Raw genomic sequence first — 16533 nt, 5'->3', positions numbered from 1 at the left:
CGGAGTATCAGACGACATAATGTAATTAAATTTTTTACCAAAATAGTGTTGGGCGAACTCCGCCCGACGCTTAATAGTGCGTTTGTTGAATCTAGCACAAAAACGACAGGCCGAGACGTCGTGGTCTGGGCCTAAGCAAGGAATGCAGAAGGAATGGAAATCCTTATGCGGTATTTGCTTCCCACATGAAATGCAATTATTAACTTTGTCTGACATCGGTCTGAGGAAGAAAAGTTTCCCCAACGGGGTACTTAACTTTCAAGAAGACTTCGGTTGAAAAATTTTCGTAAATCTCAGGAGCTGGCCGACCAGCACTTGCGAACTGCTTCTGCTTCGGGCACCGCGCGGCAAGAAGACTGGAGAAAATGGCGTCGGCTAGTTCTTTTATACCCCTGCCGCACTGACGTCTGGGGAAGAAGCAACGACAACCAATGCCGGACCTAGACTTTGGAATTCTGCCGACAGAGGACCCACCTGACGGCAGGATAACCCCATCTGTTATGACTGCAGCTGTATGCACGATGAACATCATAATGTTATGCAAAGATGCAATGTTGATAAGGCCTGTCCTAAGAGGAGTTGGAGGGAGGGAAACCTGGACTGCAGCTGTATGAGCACTCGAACATCTACATTTATGGTAGGTACAAAACTGTACTATGTTCATCGTGCATACAGCTGCAGTCATAACAGATGGGTAGAATCCCAAAGCTAAGTAAGGGTGGTAGGTACTAAGTGGAACTAGGAGGGGCTAGGATGCCCTGCAGGACTGCTGTGGCAAAGCCCGCTCTAGATTTTGAGTATAGTGGGAGGTGATAGTGCTTGGAGAAAGTGTGCACTGAACTCCAGGTGGCTGCTTCCAAAATGTCCTTGGTAGGGACCCCCCTGAGGAAGGCTGCAGAGGTAGCTGTGGTTCTGATGGAGTGGGATCTGATGCATGCAGGCACAGTTTTTCCATGAAATGAGTAACAAAAGCGTATGCAGTGGGCTATCCATTTTGAAATTGTCTGTTTGGAAATAGCCTTTCCCTGAGCACCTACAGCATAGGACACAGAGTTGCTCAGATTTCCTGAATGGCTTTGTTCTGTCCAAGTAGTAACGTAGTTGTCTGTGAATGTCCAAGGAATGTAGTAGTCTTTCCCCTTTGTTTTGTGGATTAGGATAAAAGGTAGGTAAGTGGATAGTCTGATTCAAAGCTACACTGGATACTACCTTTGGCATAAAGGTAGGATTGGTTCGTAAGGAAACTCTGTCCTGATGGAAAATGATGAATGGTTGCACAGCCATGAGGGCCTGTAGCTCCGAAACCCTGCGTGCTGAGGTAATAGCCAGAAGAAAGGCTGTTTTCCATGACAAGTACTGTAACTCTGTTGAAGAAGCTGGCTCGAAAGGAGGAAGGGTCAGCTTTTCCAATACGTAGTTGAGGTCCCAAGCAGGGACTGGTGATTTCCTTGGGGGGTTTAAATTCTTTGCCCCTCTGAGGAACTGCCTTAAGAGAGGGTGAGAGAATAATGGAGGATCTGTGTTGCATTGTGCAGAAATGGCTGAAGCGTGGATCTTGGAGTAGAAGGAAAGTCCATTGTTTAACATCTCAGCTAGGTACTGTAAAATTTGAGGTATATTTATTACCCACAGATTCTGTCCCTTTTCGAGATTCCAGGCATAAAATCGTTTCCATTTGGCGGAGTAAGCCTTTCTAGTGGAAGGTCTTTTGGCCTCCAAGATGACATCCTGCAGCTCCTTGGAGAGGAGAAACTGTTCAGCAATCAAGGAATTCTCCATGCAGCTAGATTTAATTTTGAGATGGCTGTGAAGGGTTTTGTAGTTGTGCTGGGACAACAGAAGAGGGACTAGTGGTAGGATCCATGGTGGGGAGTGTGTCAGGCTCCTCAGGAGCGGATACCAGTGTTGTCTTGGCCAGTCTGGAGCGATGAGAATCATTTTTGGCCTCTCTGCTCTGGCTTTTAATAGAACTTTGGGCAACAGAGGAAGAGGCGGGAAGGCATAGACTGTCAATGTTGCCCAATTGAAGGAAAGTGCGTCCACTTTCCAGGCCTGTGGATGATAGGTCCTTGAACAAAATTTTTCAACTGGCAATTTCTGTGGGTAGCAAAGAGATCTATGTCTGGCTGTCCCCATGCCTGAGTTATCTTTGTGAAAAGTTGAGGATGCAACTTCCATTCGTGTGGATCTGTCATATTTCTGCTTAGGTTGTCTGCCAGTGTGTTTTCCTTCCCTGGCAGGAATTGTGCCTGCAGTTGAATTTGCAATTCCAGTGCTGTGTTCCATAGGGTCATGGCTTGCCTGCACAGGGGGTATGAATGAGTTCCCCCGTTTGTTTATGTACCACATCACTGTGGTGGTGTCTGTCCTTATCAATAGCTGGCCTGGATGCAGTAGGTCTTTGAAGGTCATAATAGCCTTTTGCACGGCTAGCATTTCCTTTTGGTTGATGTGGAGGTGCTTCTCTTTTCTGGTCCATTTTCCCTGAATGCACTGATCTGTCATGTGTGCTCCCCAGGCGTAGTCTGAGGCGTCTGTTGTGATGATTTGAGTTGCTTGAGGTACTCAGAAAGGAAGACCTGTGTTTCTTTGGCAAGCTTGAGTCCACCACAAAAATTCCTTTTGAAGGCATGGAATGAGTGGGATAATTGTTTCCAGGCTGTGACTGTGTTGAGACCATAAGTTTTTCAGGTACCATTGAAGTTTCCTCATATGCAGCTTTGCACATGGGATTAGTAGGATGCAAGATGCCATGAATCCCAGAGCCTGCAGGATTTTCCTTGCAGTTAGCCTGGTGTAAGTTGCCATTTTTCTGAAGTATTGAGACAGTTTCCCTTGCTTGTCTGGCGTGAGGTAGGCCATCTGTGTGGTTGTATCCAAGCTGGCACCCAGGAAAATTATTTGTTGAGAGGGTATTAGTTTTGATTTCTTTTTGTTGACTGTGTATCCCAGGAAGTTCAACAGTTTTATTACAAATGCCAGGTGCTGCAGTAGTATGTCCTTGCTGTCCGCTTGGATCAGGCAGTCGTCCAGATATGGGTAGATTTGTATCCCTTGTAGTCTGCAGAAGGCGATTACTGATGCCAGGCATTTCGTGAACACTCTGGGCGCAGTAGATAAGCTAAAGGGCAATGCAGAGAATTGGTAATGGGTTGAACCTGCAAGAAATCTGAGGTATCTTCTGCAATCTTGTCTGACAGGGACATGCAGGTATGCCTCCTTGAGGATCAATGTTACCAGCCAAGACTCCTTGCCCAGCATGGGAAGAAGCTGCTGTAATGTGAGCATCTTGAATTTTGGCACCTGTAGATATGTGTTTAGGATGGATAGGTCTAAGATAGGTCTCCAATCTTTGTCTTTCCTCGGTACCAGGAATAGTCTGGAATAAAACCCTTGACCTTGTTCTTTTGCAGGTACCTCTTGAATTGTTTATGTCTATGAGAGCTGAAACTTGTTTTTGTGCCTCTGCCCTTTGATTTTGTGGCAGGTTTAGCATGACTCTCATTTTTGGAAGGGTGTGAAAGTGGAACCTGTAGCCTCTGTCTATAATGTCCAGAATCCATTTGTCTTTTGTAACAATAAGCCTATTTTTTGAGAATAATGATGTCAATTTTCCACCCAAAGGTGCTGCCATTAAAGCTTTGCTTGGCGGGTGTAGGGGGAAGTCATTGTGTCTGTTTTCTAAAAGACTGTGATCTATCTTCTCCACCTCTTGGGGTTGGCGTTTGCCATTGTTTGGCTCTGAGCGATCCTTGAGGTTGCCCTCTGCCCCTTGGGTGCCTGTATCTGCCCCTTTGAGGTCTGTCCGTGGCTGGAAAGGACCAATTTTTTGAAGGCCAGTTTCTGCTGAAACGTGGAGGCTGTACCTGCAGGAAATCTTTCACGGTTTGCATTGATTTCACTTTTTCCTCCATTTTCTTTAGCACCTCCTCAGCTTTAACAGCAAACAATACATCTTTTTGAAGAGGTGCATCTAATAATTTAGCTTTGACATGATCTGGTAAGGTTTGCTCTTTGAGCCAAGCATGCCTACGTATAACAGATCCTGTAACAGCAGCTCTACATGAGGCCTCTAAAGCATCAAAACCACATTGCAAGGTATGTTTACCCACTTGCTCTGCACCATGCAACAAATCCTGCAACTCTTTTAAATCTGGTTGTTCTGGTTGCGTCATCTTGCTTTTCAGCTGAGATATCAAAAACTGTTGATACTTTAACATATGGAACTGACAGTTTAATGCCCTCATGGTTAAAGTGGCCGAGGTGTACACCTTTTTCCCCCACCTTTCTAAAGCTCTGGAATCTCTCTCTGAAGGTAATGGATTTTTAGCAGTAGAGGACTTAATTCCCTTGGGACCTTGTGAAATTGTTTCTGGGTCAGCAGTATGGCTTTTATATAGGAACTGGTGAGAATCAGGAACCCGGTAATACCTGTCTGGTTTAACAGGAGCTGGAGGCAAAGAATCAGGATTAAGGCTGGCTTCTGTGTACACATCATCCAATATATCTAAAACAGGAGGGATAGCCAGAGGCCTATGCTGGGGGAGCAAAAGAAATTCCCTGAGCCTTTTCTTGGAATCGGAGTAATCTTGGCCTTCCCAGTGAAAGTGTTCCCTCAATGTATGCAGGGTTTCCCCAAAAGAGAAGTCCTCAGGGGGGGGAGACCGAGGGAACAGACTCCTCTGCATCAGAGTCTTCAAATGGAGAATAGGCATAATCCTGGTCCTCAGATAGTTCTGAGGTAATAGAAGCTTTATCTGAGGAAGGGTAGTCTTCCTGTAATCTGGGCCTTTTGTCAGAGGGGGGATGAGAACCCCTGATAAGAGTAATCAAATCCTCAGCCATTTTAAGCATCTGTTTTTTAGGCATGGTGCCTTGAGAGGGGGTCTGAGGAACCTGTTTTTTGGTTTTCATGGCTGCTTTAGATTTAGTGAAGGCTTTAATAGAGAAGGAGGAAGGCCTGAAGACCTCTTGAGAAATGGCAGGCCTGTCTAAATTCTGAGTTTCCCCATCAGGAGTGGCGTCGGGATCTGCAGTAGGAATGGGGGCCGAGGAGCCTGCGACCTCGGGTACTGAAGACACCGGTAATGCATGGTCATCGGTACTCAGGGGCTGCGTAGGCGCCTCACTGAGTACCGGTTCCAGTAGGTGGTGCGGACCTCCTATGTCGGTCCTTATCTTTGTGTTTTTTGCTCAAAACTGGAGTCCGAGTATCCGACGACATAATATAATTAAACTTTTTGCCAAAAAAGTGAAAGGTGAACTCCGCCCGATGCTTAAAAGTGCGTTTATTAAATCTAGCACAAAAACGGCAGGCCGAGACGTCGTGGTCTGGGCCTAAGCAAGGGTATACAAAGAGTGGAAATCCTTATGCGGTATTTGCTTCCCACATGAAATGCAATTATTAACTTTGTCTGACATCGGTCTGAGGCAAGAAAAGTTACCCCAACGGGGTACTTGGCTTTCAAGAAGACTTTGGCTGAAATACTTTCGTAAATCTCAGGAGCTGGCCGACCGGCACTTGCAAACTGCTTCTGCTTCGGGCACTGCGCGGCAAGAAAGACTGAAGAAAATGGCGCTGGCTGCCTCTTTTATACCCCTGACGCACTGACGTCAGGGAAGAAGTGACGACAACCAACGTCAGACCTAGATTTTGGAATTCGGCCGACCGAGGACCCGCCTGATGGCAGGATAACCCATCTATTATGACTGCAGCTGTATGCACGATGAACATCTGATAGTGCGTGTAGCTTTGAAGCGTAGGCATCTTCTGCAAGATTCCCTGATTGGGATGTGTAGGTATGCTTCTTTTAAATCTAGTGTTGCCAACCAGGCATCTTTGGCTAGCATAGGAAGTAATTGGTGAAGAGTCAGCATCTTGAATTTTGGAATCTCCAAAAAGGTGTTTAGAGTAGACAGGTCCAGGATAGGATGCCATGAATTGCCTTTTCTGGGTACCAGGAAAAGTCTCGAGTAGAAACCTTGTCCCTTTTCCTTTTCTGGTACCAGTTGAATAGCCCCCATGCTTAAGAGAGAAAGTACTTGTTTTTGGGCATCTGCCCACTGATTTGGGGGTAGATCCGGCCACCCACTTAGTGTTGGCAGTGTGTGGAAGTGAAATCTGTATCCCTGGGACACTATATTTAAAACCCATTTGTCCTGGGTAACGAGTTCCCAATTCTTTGCATGAAGAGCAATCTTTCCCCCCAAAGGGGCAGTCAGATGATGAGTGCTTGGAAATTTTAAAAGGAAGTCACAGAGACAGTTTAGCATAGAGGGGAGTCTTATTCCCAGACTTGGAAGTAGAGGCCCCCCCACTGCTTAGTTCTGTGAGTCCCCTGGGACTGAAACCTGGGGTTTTTGCTGTGTCTGGGTTTGGCTTGAGAAGACCTGGAAGGGGCTGGAAAGGACCAATTCTTAGAGGGCCAGTGCCTATTAAATCTAGGAGGCTGAACTTGTAAATAATCATAACAGTTTGCATAGATTTAGCTTTATCTCCCATCTTTTTAAGAACTTCCTCAACCTTGTTGCCAAACAGGCGGTCCTGATTTAAAGGAGCATCCAACAATTTAGCTTTAACATGATCAGGCAAAGACTGCTCCTTAAGCCAAGTATGCCTTTTGAGAACAGACTCAGTAACAGTAGCCCTGCAAGAGGCCTCTAATGAATCAAAACCACATTGCAAAGTATGTTTTCCAACTTGTTCGGCAGAATGCATTAAATCCTGTAATTCTTTATTTTCCACACAGTCAGGAATCAACATTATTTTCTGTTTAAGCAGTCCAATAACATGTTGCTGATATTTTAACATATTAAACTGGCAGTTTAAAGCCCTAATGGCCAAGGTTGACGAAGTGTAAACCTTCTTACCCCATCTATCCAGCACCCTGGAGTCTATCAGAAGGGGTAGGATTTTTAACAGTAGAAGCCTTAATGCCATTGGTCCTCTGTGAAATAGTCTCTGGATCTGCAATAGGATTTTTGTAAAGGAACTCGTGGGACTTGGGGACACTGTAGTATCTGTCAGGTTTTCTGGGCGCAGGAGGCAGGAAATCAGGGGCCAAACTAGATTCCTTGAAAGCATCATCAACAATGTCTAGTACAGGAGGAATAGCTAAAGGCCTATGCTGAGGTAGAAGGAGGAAATCCCTAAGCCTCTTTTTTGAATCAGAAAAATCCTGGCTTCCCCAATGGAAATGCTCCCTTAGAGTATGCAAGGTTTCCCCAAAAGAAAAATCCTCAGGAGGGGAAGCAGAGGGAATAGAGTCCTCTGCATCAGAATCCTCATAAATAGGTAAGGACAAATCCAGGACAAATCCAGGTCATCAGAGGAGTCAGAAAAAACAGAATCCTGATCAGAAGATTCATAATCAACCTCAGTCCTAGGCCTCTAGAAGGGGGGGGGGGGTTGGCTACCCCTGATTAGTGTTATTAGATCTTCAGCCATTCTTATTTGTTTTTTAGGCATAGAGGCCTGAGCATGTGGCCTGGGCATCGTTTTTTTAGACATGGATTGAGATTTAGGCCCAAGTAATGATGGAGGCGTCAATTTAATATGCAAGTCCGTAGGCCTGAATACACCCTCATAAGCTGGTGCCTGCACAACGGCTCCAGACTCATCCAAGGTAGAGACATCCGTGGGTTCCATAGTTGAAGCATCTTGCGGCATACCGGACTCTGAATGGGTCTCAGTAAAAGCCTGCGAATCAGAAGTAGTGGGTATCAGGGGCTGCAAATGTGTCTCACTGAGTACCGGCGAACTGGCGACTGGCTTAGGAGAAGCGTCGTCTGCAGTTTTGGAACTCGGCGGCTGTCTCTATCTTAATCTTTGCGTTTCTTCGGAATCCCGGTAGTCGGATAGCTAACATTTATGGATAATTAAACAGAGAACAGAAACATTTAGAGGCAAAAATATACAGACGATGGATAGTGAGCTGATTAAATAGAGCACAAAACTGACAGCAAGATACGTCGTGGTCAGGACCTAGGCAAGGAATACAGTATGAATGAAAATCTTTACGCGGTATTTGCTTTCCACAAGTAATGCAATTATTAACTTTTACTGACATCAGTAAGGAGCAAGAAAAAGTTTCCCCAAAGGGGTACTTAGCTTTAGTTGAAGACTTTGGTTCTGAAACTCAAAAACCAAAATTTCAGGAATCGGCCGACCGGCACTTGCGAACTGCTTCTGCTTTGGGCACCGCACAGCAAGAAAGACTAGTGTAATGGTGTCGGCTGCATGTTTTATACCCCTGACGACCTGACAACAACCGACGCAGAACCCAAGACTTTGTTAACCAGGTTGTCTGAGGGCAACCTGCAAGCAGATAACCCAAATGTAATGACTGCAACAGTGAAACACGAAGAACATCAAATTCAAATGCAGTCTCCTTTCTTACAACAATAATACAGCCCCCTAAAACCAATCCATCTTATAGGAAAAAGAGGACAATGTGTCACACACTGCACTGTAACACCAGACCCTTTTAGTACAGATTTGATCAAATGACTCTGCAGTCTCCGGGCACCATTTTAGACATTCCATACATGACTATATGTACATGAACAAAGCATGCAGCCCAACAGATTTAGTTTGCCCATTTTATTTAGAAGTGTGTCTGTGTGTCTGTGTGTCTGTGTGTGTCCATAACTGAAGCACAACTCAAACTGCTAAACTGAGCATAATATTTTGGAAGCAGTGGCACTGGTGGAAGCGCAGTAGCAGAGAACTAAACAAGTCCATGCTTTAGCTAAGACTTGAACCTTGATTCTCAAAGTCAGCTTCTGGCCACTCTACCATTAAGCTACTGGAGCAGCTGAGAAACTGGCCAAGGTTCCAAAGGTCCATCCCTCAATGGGTATACATTACGTGATTGAATGATTAGGTGATCGAACACCTAAATCCACGACCACGTAATATCAAAAGCAAAAAACAGTGAACAGCCAATTTAACGCAGGGAAAGATTTCCCTTGGCCGTTCACTGGATTTTACAGTTTTCTCCACTGTGGGGCGATCTCGGAGTTGGTATATTTAGTTAGGGGGTGTGGGGGGGCACAAGCCCCCATGTCAGGGGGTGTGGTGGGCGAAGCCCCCCCCACTTAGTTTGTCTGTAAAGTTAATTTATTTTTTGTGGCAGACAGTAACGTTTCCCGGCGGCGTGCGCTATTTTGCAGTTCGATATTACATGGTCGGTGTTTAGGTGTTCAATCATCTAATCATTCAGTTATGTAATATAGACCCCCCCTCATTCATATAGAAACAGGATATACTCAGTAACAGGCCAATGAGAAAAAGGAAGTGCAAATACAAACTTACATTTATTTATACATATAAATACATATAATGCATTTTATTTTGGGGGGGGGCTGGTTCTCAGTCCCTTTTTCACCAACAACCCAGCCTCATAATGCAGCACATATTAAACTGCAGGAGCATTTTCCCCACCCAATCATAACACACCAGTAATCATATCAGTAAGTATATGCCAAAATGTTTTAAATGACACAGCAGCTGGTTTACATTTGTACACACACAGACAGAGACGCACACAGACAGAGACGCACACAGACAGAGACGCACACAGAGAGCTTTTCTTTGTCTGGTACAACTACAGTTCATAAAACTCTCGAAAGCAAGGACGTGTCCCACTGTATTTTCTAGGCCACACTCCATGACACTAGCTTGTGAAAAAGTGATAAATCAGTGGAAGAAGCTTTGAGGAAAAAAGCCAAGGAAGATATTACTATACTTACACAACAGTGTACAAGGCTGGAGAATAGAGTGAGCAGCACAATGCAAAAGATATGAGGGGTGAACTCTAGACAAGAAAAGTTGTACTGCCTCCGAACACCAACGGGATACATGTGCAATACTACAGGTAATTCTGGAAGCAACAACTAGCATACGAGAGGGAGACGGCAGTGATAAAAAGATTTACCAACTTGCTGCAGAACTATGGGCTCAGAGTTGGCACACAAGTCAGTAAGAAAGGAGGGAAGCAACTCAGTTTGCAAATAAGTTAATATAATGTGCACTCTAACATCCAAATGACAGTGAAGCTGTTTGACCCCCTTAGGATAAACTGCAGAGGTCAGTGACAATGCAGTCCCTCCGTTTCTGAGTCCAGAGTGTACGCAGACCAGCTTCTGGGAAAGGAAATTGATTAAAATGGGTTATCATGTAGAGAAGAAGAAAGCTTCAGTTGAAAGAGAACTGAAAAAAATACATAATATATATACACATATTATATACTTATAGACACACACACACACACACACACACACACACACACACACACACACACACACACACACACACACACACACTATTTATACACCACAGTGTTTATGTATACAGCTTAGTTTGTGCACATCACCTGCATGTACCATAGTTTAGGTTAGGTCAACGAAATAAAAGTATAAATTTAGATGTCAAGACAAAAAATTGAATAAATGTTTCCATGGAGAACTGGAAAGCACACTATTACATACTCTACACATCATTGTATTTATTAACTTTGTTTATTACACTTTAATTGCATAGATCCACACAACCACTCAGAAACAGACATGGAAGACAACTTTCCAAGACAGCTTTAAATACAAACTTTTACAAAGGATTAAAGACAAAATAAAGTACACAACGAATGCGGCTACAGCGTTTATAGTTCACAGTGTTGGCATCTGCTACATTCCCACATCTACAAATCTGCTCTTTGTACCTCACAATCTTTTTAATGCAAGACTTCTAAAAATACCAACTGTCAAAGTCACACATGACAGAGTCCTCAAAACATCAAAGATACCACCTCAGAGACCAGGACTTGAGGCTGAAAATCTTGCACATCTACAATTCAATAATGGATGTGCTATCTAACCAGCACCACTGGGACTTTCCCTTTGCTACTAAAGTCCTTTTCATTGTTTCCTCCAGTAAACACCTGGGAAATGGAGTCAGGAGAGATCGCAGAAGAATGGTGTGAGCTAGAAATGATGATCTCAATTCCAAGAACGTGGTGGTCTCCATAAGGGACACTGCCAGAGACCTTAACACCATTTGACATCACAGCAGCAAACTGTGTAAATGGCCTTTCTGGAGTCTACTTCCTTTAGCCTAAGGGGACCACATGAGGCAGTCGCATTGTCTCTGGAAGTTGAACCTCACACTGAATAACTCAAGGACGCTTCTTTTCTAAAAGATTGAGACTGCAAGAGTGATCCATGAGAACATAACTTACCCTTACATTAAGTATGTAACTTTCTTATTTTGTACTAGGAGATTCATCATCAGGACAGAGGCCCTCGTATATGAGTGGCTCCTCATGAGAACATACCCTTAAAGAACAAGGCCCTCAAGGAGGATCTAGAGCTACAGATCATCTCCAGCTTACAGTGCCTTGTGAAAGTATTTACTGAAGCCCATATAACTGCTGCACAACTATCATTCAAGGATGGAGTCTTTAAAAGGCTTGAGTGGCAGCCTTTGCTCTGATGAATCAAGGCTTAGGTTCATAGGATAATGACTTATTGTATTCTAAATAGCAACATTTTAAACAGTCATAAAACCATTTTGCTAAGAGTCAAGCCATTTTTAATTTATCAAGGAAAACACTGGGAGTCTACTAATGGATTTTGTTCCATCAATATAAAATATAAGCTACCTGTGTACATCCATGCAGTCTTATAAATATTACACTATAGGAATAATTCAGGAAAAAGAGGTAGACTGAGTGGTTTGGATTTTCAAGCTTGAGCATGAATGAGGGGCTATCTTTTTGATGAAAACTAGATGAAAATGAACCTCTAACATTAGAATAAGCTTAAATCTGGGTCAACTATATGTGATAAATAATCAAAAATAGAAAGGTCAGTAAAAAAAAATCAAAACTGCTGATGGTGGCCAAACAGAAAACAGGATCTGTTTCCATTTGTAAATCTTTATGTGGAGTTTGGCCTTTGGGTAGATGTCAGTATCTAAACCATGCCCTTTCTGGGTGGGAGGAGGTGGGAAGTGGACAAACTATTAATTCAACTGTTGGTAGTGAACCCCAAATGAAGTTTGCAAGATGGAGCAGTTGTTAATAAGATACTGAAGGGCATAAGGTACATATGCTACTCCAGGGATGTGGCCATAGCAGGGGAAATGATACTTGTTACTGCCAATATGAAGATATAAAAATGATGCTGGCTTTCCACAGTTTTGCTTTACGAGTGAAATCGAGGGATCACAGGAAATAGTGTGAAGCAGTCCAATGCAATATCACTACATCCCAGGGACACCCTCCCAAGGAAGCAATAAAAAAGTTGCTGCGCTGGTATTGGTTAGGAAAGCAAAAGACTTCCTCAAAGAAGAAAAAGCTTCTGTGCTACTGATCAATTGAAAAGACATCTCATGATGTAATCAGCACACATCAGCTGAAAGGATCTGACCCACAAAATCTTTGGCTTTTCCTGGAGGTAGACTGGGTTGTAAAAGGCAATATGGGAACATAACCCAGTCTCAAATTTTCATGGACTCCTAATGAAGAGATTATGAGCGAGTCTCTCCCAGTTTGTTGAAATGCCACAAAACAACCATGTTGCTGTGTGAATGCAAGTAGTACAGTTGCGTACACTTACCATACATGTAGATGTTAGTGTCTCTTCAATGTTGCAGTCATCACATTTGGGTTATCCCTGCCAGGGTAGCCCTCGGCCGGCCTGAATACCAGAGACTTGGTATTTCTGCGTCGGCTGCTGCCACTTGAGGACCAACGGCAGGTCATCAGTGGTATAAAGGAAGGCAGCCGACGTCATTACATCAGTTTTTCTTGCCCTAACCTGTCAGGAGCCCCCAAAATAGGAGGCCAGGTTCTGGTGGAAGAACCCCACCAGTGGAAGATAAATACCAATATGTCCCTTGTAAGGAAAGGAGAACAACAAGGAAGAAAGGTAACAAAAAAAGAGAAAGGGGGATGGAGGGAGGGAAACCAGGACTGCAACAGTGAATACACTCAAACATCTACATTTATGGTAAGTGTACACAACTGTACTATGTTCTTCGTGTTTCACTGTTGCAGTCATCACATTTGGGTAGATTCCCAAAGCAGAGGAAATGGGTGAAGGCATTCAAGGAAGCTATAGGCTGGCTAGGATGCCCTGCAAGACTGCAGTGGCAAACCTTGACCTGGATTTGGAAAGGTCAGGCAGGTGGCAATGCTTGGTAAAAGTGTGAACAGATGTCCAGGTGGCAGCCTCCAGAATGTCCCTGGTGGGGACCCCCTGAGGAAAGCTGGAGAGGTGGAGGCTGCTCAGTGTGCTATCCATTTGGAAATGGTTTGCTTGGAGATGGCTTTGTCTTCTGCCCCTGAAGCAAAGCTAACCAGCAATTGATCAGACTAAGGATTTAGTCCTGTCCAGATAGTATCTGAGCTGTCCGTGCACATCTAGAGAGTACAGAATCCTTTCCCCCTTGTTTTGGGAGGTGGGCAAGTGAATGGATTGGTTGAGATAACACACCTGATACTCTTGTTATAGGTGACTATTGTCAGACACACTGACGTCCCGCTCACCAGGCTGAATAAAGAGAAGGTCACGGTGAGCTGCCTGTCGGGTGCTAGGATCCGACACAACGCAAGCACTCAGGTCACTCCAAAGCAAATACAAATATGACTCGGCCATTGTACATGCTGGTGTGAATGACCTGAGACGTACCTCCCTGGACTACATGAAAAGACAGAGGAGCTCTCTGATCATGTAGCCCAGGCTGGTATGACCCTGACCTTGAGCAGCATCTTAACCTCACCTAGAATGATGCCACAGTACAAAGACAAAATGATCGATTTTAACAATTGGCTAAAATTTTGGTGTCATTCAAAGGGGATCCAGTGTCTGTCAGCCTAGGATGACATGCTCGACAAGCCACATTGCTTCGCTAGGGACGGCTTGCACCTGTCACCACTGGGCTTTCAGATATTGGCAAAGGCTCTTGCCACCCCCATAGTGCCTTTTTTAAGCAAGGCTCAAAAGTCAAACCCACCCCCATAGACAGCACAAGGAACAAGAAACTAAGGGTAATGCTGCTAAACGCCAGACGTCTTAACCTCAAGATGCACGACTCAAGCTCTCCTCAGTATGGAGAACATCGATATCTGTGCAGTGACAGAAACCTGGTTCAAGGCTCCAGAGAGCACCCCAGCACTACCAGGCTATACCTCGTATCATGCTTTTCGGCCCCAAAACCCGGACCGAACCACAAAAAGAGGGGGAGTTTCCATATTTATCAAGGATATCCACACCTCCAGGTTAGTGGCATTGCACGAAGTATCGGAGACCATCCATGTGCAACTAACAGTGGGCAAGACTGCTTTGCAGTCTACAGCATCCTACAGACCACCCCTCTCAAAGTCAGGAATCCCATTCGGCTTTCCTGAAAACATTGGAGAACATAAAGATCTCTCCGAACACCATTATATTGGGTGACTTCAACTACCCAAACATTGACTGGGAGCAAGCCCCAGCACCTTAGCCCAAAGATTCCTGGAAATTATAAACTCAAATGCTATGGAACAACTAGTCACCACTCCCACAAGAGGGGACAACATACTAGACCTGATCATTACCAACATGGGGACTCTATGCTCCACACCAGAAGTATATCCCTTATTGGTAAGATCAGACCATAAATTAATTTCACTGGATGTCCACATCCCGACCCCACCCCCAGCCCAGAAAACCACAGTGAAAAACTTCTCAAAACCGAAGTGGAATCCTTCAAGGCCCCAGGGCCAGTGGAAACTACAGCCCAAACTGCAGAATCCTATATAAATGCATTCTACAGACATCTCCAGGAATGCATGGATCATGCTATCCCAAACAAAACCAAGACCCAATCATCCAAAGGCAGGCATCCAGTCTGGTGGACCCCTGCCATAAATAAACTGTACAACAGAAGGAGGAAGCTACTACATGACAGAGCAAAATCCCTAATAGGGAAGGCATCTCTGATCAGTACTAGCAAAAATTACGATCCTCATAAAATCCTCCAAGGCCAGCTTAAGAGAAAAATTGCACAGGACACCAAAGACAATCATAAGGCTTTTTTCAGTTATGTTAGAAACCTGGGATGCAACTCCCAGACGTGCTCTGAGTTGATTCTAAACGACAAAAAATACACTGAACCCACAGACATCGCCAATATCCTGGCAGACAGGTTCAGTGCAAACTTCTCCACCTCCCAAAGAGCAAGTATCTATCCCGGCAGAGGGCTGCCACCCAAACATCTCAGATGCTCAGGTGAAGGCTGCCCTCTCCAAAGCAAAAAACACTGCTTCCATGGGACCAGATGGCATCCCAGGTTGCGTCCTACATGAACTACAAGAGGAACTAATCCCTCAAATAAAACAGCTATACAATCTCAGCCTCACTACAGGATATGTGCCCACAGAATGGCGTACAGCAACAGTGGTCCCACTCCACAAAGGTGGAGCCTCTACGGACCCTGGAAACTATCGCCCCATAAGCCTGACTAGCTTAGTCTTCAGGCTATGGAGAGGATCATCATGGAGCTCATAAACAAAGACATTGGGGACCTACAGACACTAGATCCTACCCAGTTCGGCTTTGTCAAGGGCAGATCCTGCCTTTTGAACCTGGTTGACTTCTTTGAAACAGTCACCAAAGCCATAGATGAAGGGAAGGTAGTCCACACAGCCTATCTGGACCTTGCAAAGGCATTTGACACAATACCCCACTCGGGCATCATAGATAAGCTATCCAGCTTAAATATAAACCCCTATGTCACAAGATGGGTCGCAAACTGGCTCAAATACAGAACCCACAGAGTGAGAGTTGCTGGAGCCATGTCAGACTCGAAACCGGTCACAAGTGGCGTCCCACAGGGTTCTGTCCTGGGACCACTCTTGTTCGGTATATACTTTTCTGAGGTACAGGCAAACGTGAGAGGACTATGGCTCACCAAGTTCGCAGACGACTGCAAATTGGGCGCCATAATCAACTCTCCAGCTGACACAAACATCCTTCAAAAAGGTCTCACAGAGACAGATAACTGGTGCCAGCGCCATGGTTTAAATCTAAATGCCAAAAAATGTATAGTCATACCCTTTGGCAAAAACAATGTGCCCACAAATTACCACATAGGCGGAAACCCATTAAGTACAGAGAAAGTTATTAGGGACCTGGGGACCCAAGTTGATAGCAATCTCTCCTTTGAAAACCACATTGCCAAAGTGGTTAGAAAGACCTTCTACATAGCCCACTTCATCACGAAGGGTTTCACATCTAGATCAAGAGAGGTAATCGTGCCCCTTTATTCATCCCTCATCAGGCCCATCATAGAATACAATGCCCCTTTTGGGGTGTACCTTACCAGACACCTGCAACAATTAGAAAGACCTCAAAAGTATCACCAAGAGGATCAAGGGTCTCAAACAGATGCTATATGCTGCTCGGTTAAAAAAAACTCCAGCTCTACTCAGTTGCATACCGCCTACTTCAAGGCGATCTATGCCTGACATACAAAGCTATGTCAAATCC

The 16533-nt window shown here is 44.6% G+C and overlaps 1 protein-coding gene across 1 annotated transcript in view; it reads right to left on the bottom strand.

Moving 5' to 3' along the window:
- Positions 1-16533, bottom strand: part of LOC122791259 — a 120761-nt gene that overhangs the window by 12584 nt on the left and 91644 nt on the right. The gene's annotated exons all lie outside the window — the stretch shown is intronic.

Source organism: Protopterus annectens, chromosome 17.part0 (genome assembly GCF_019279795.1).
Source record: "Protopterus annectens isolate FY-2018-M chromosome 17.part0, PAN1.0, whole genome shotgun sequence".
Classification (NCBI taxonomy): domain Eukaryota; kingdom Metazoa; phylum Chordata; order Ceratodontiformes; family Protopteridae; genus Protopterus; species Protopterus annectens.
Note: the sequence above shows the minus strand (reverse complement) of the source record. Positions and strands in the feature narration are given on the sequence as shown.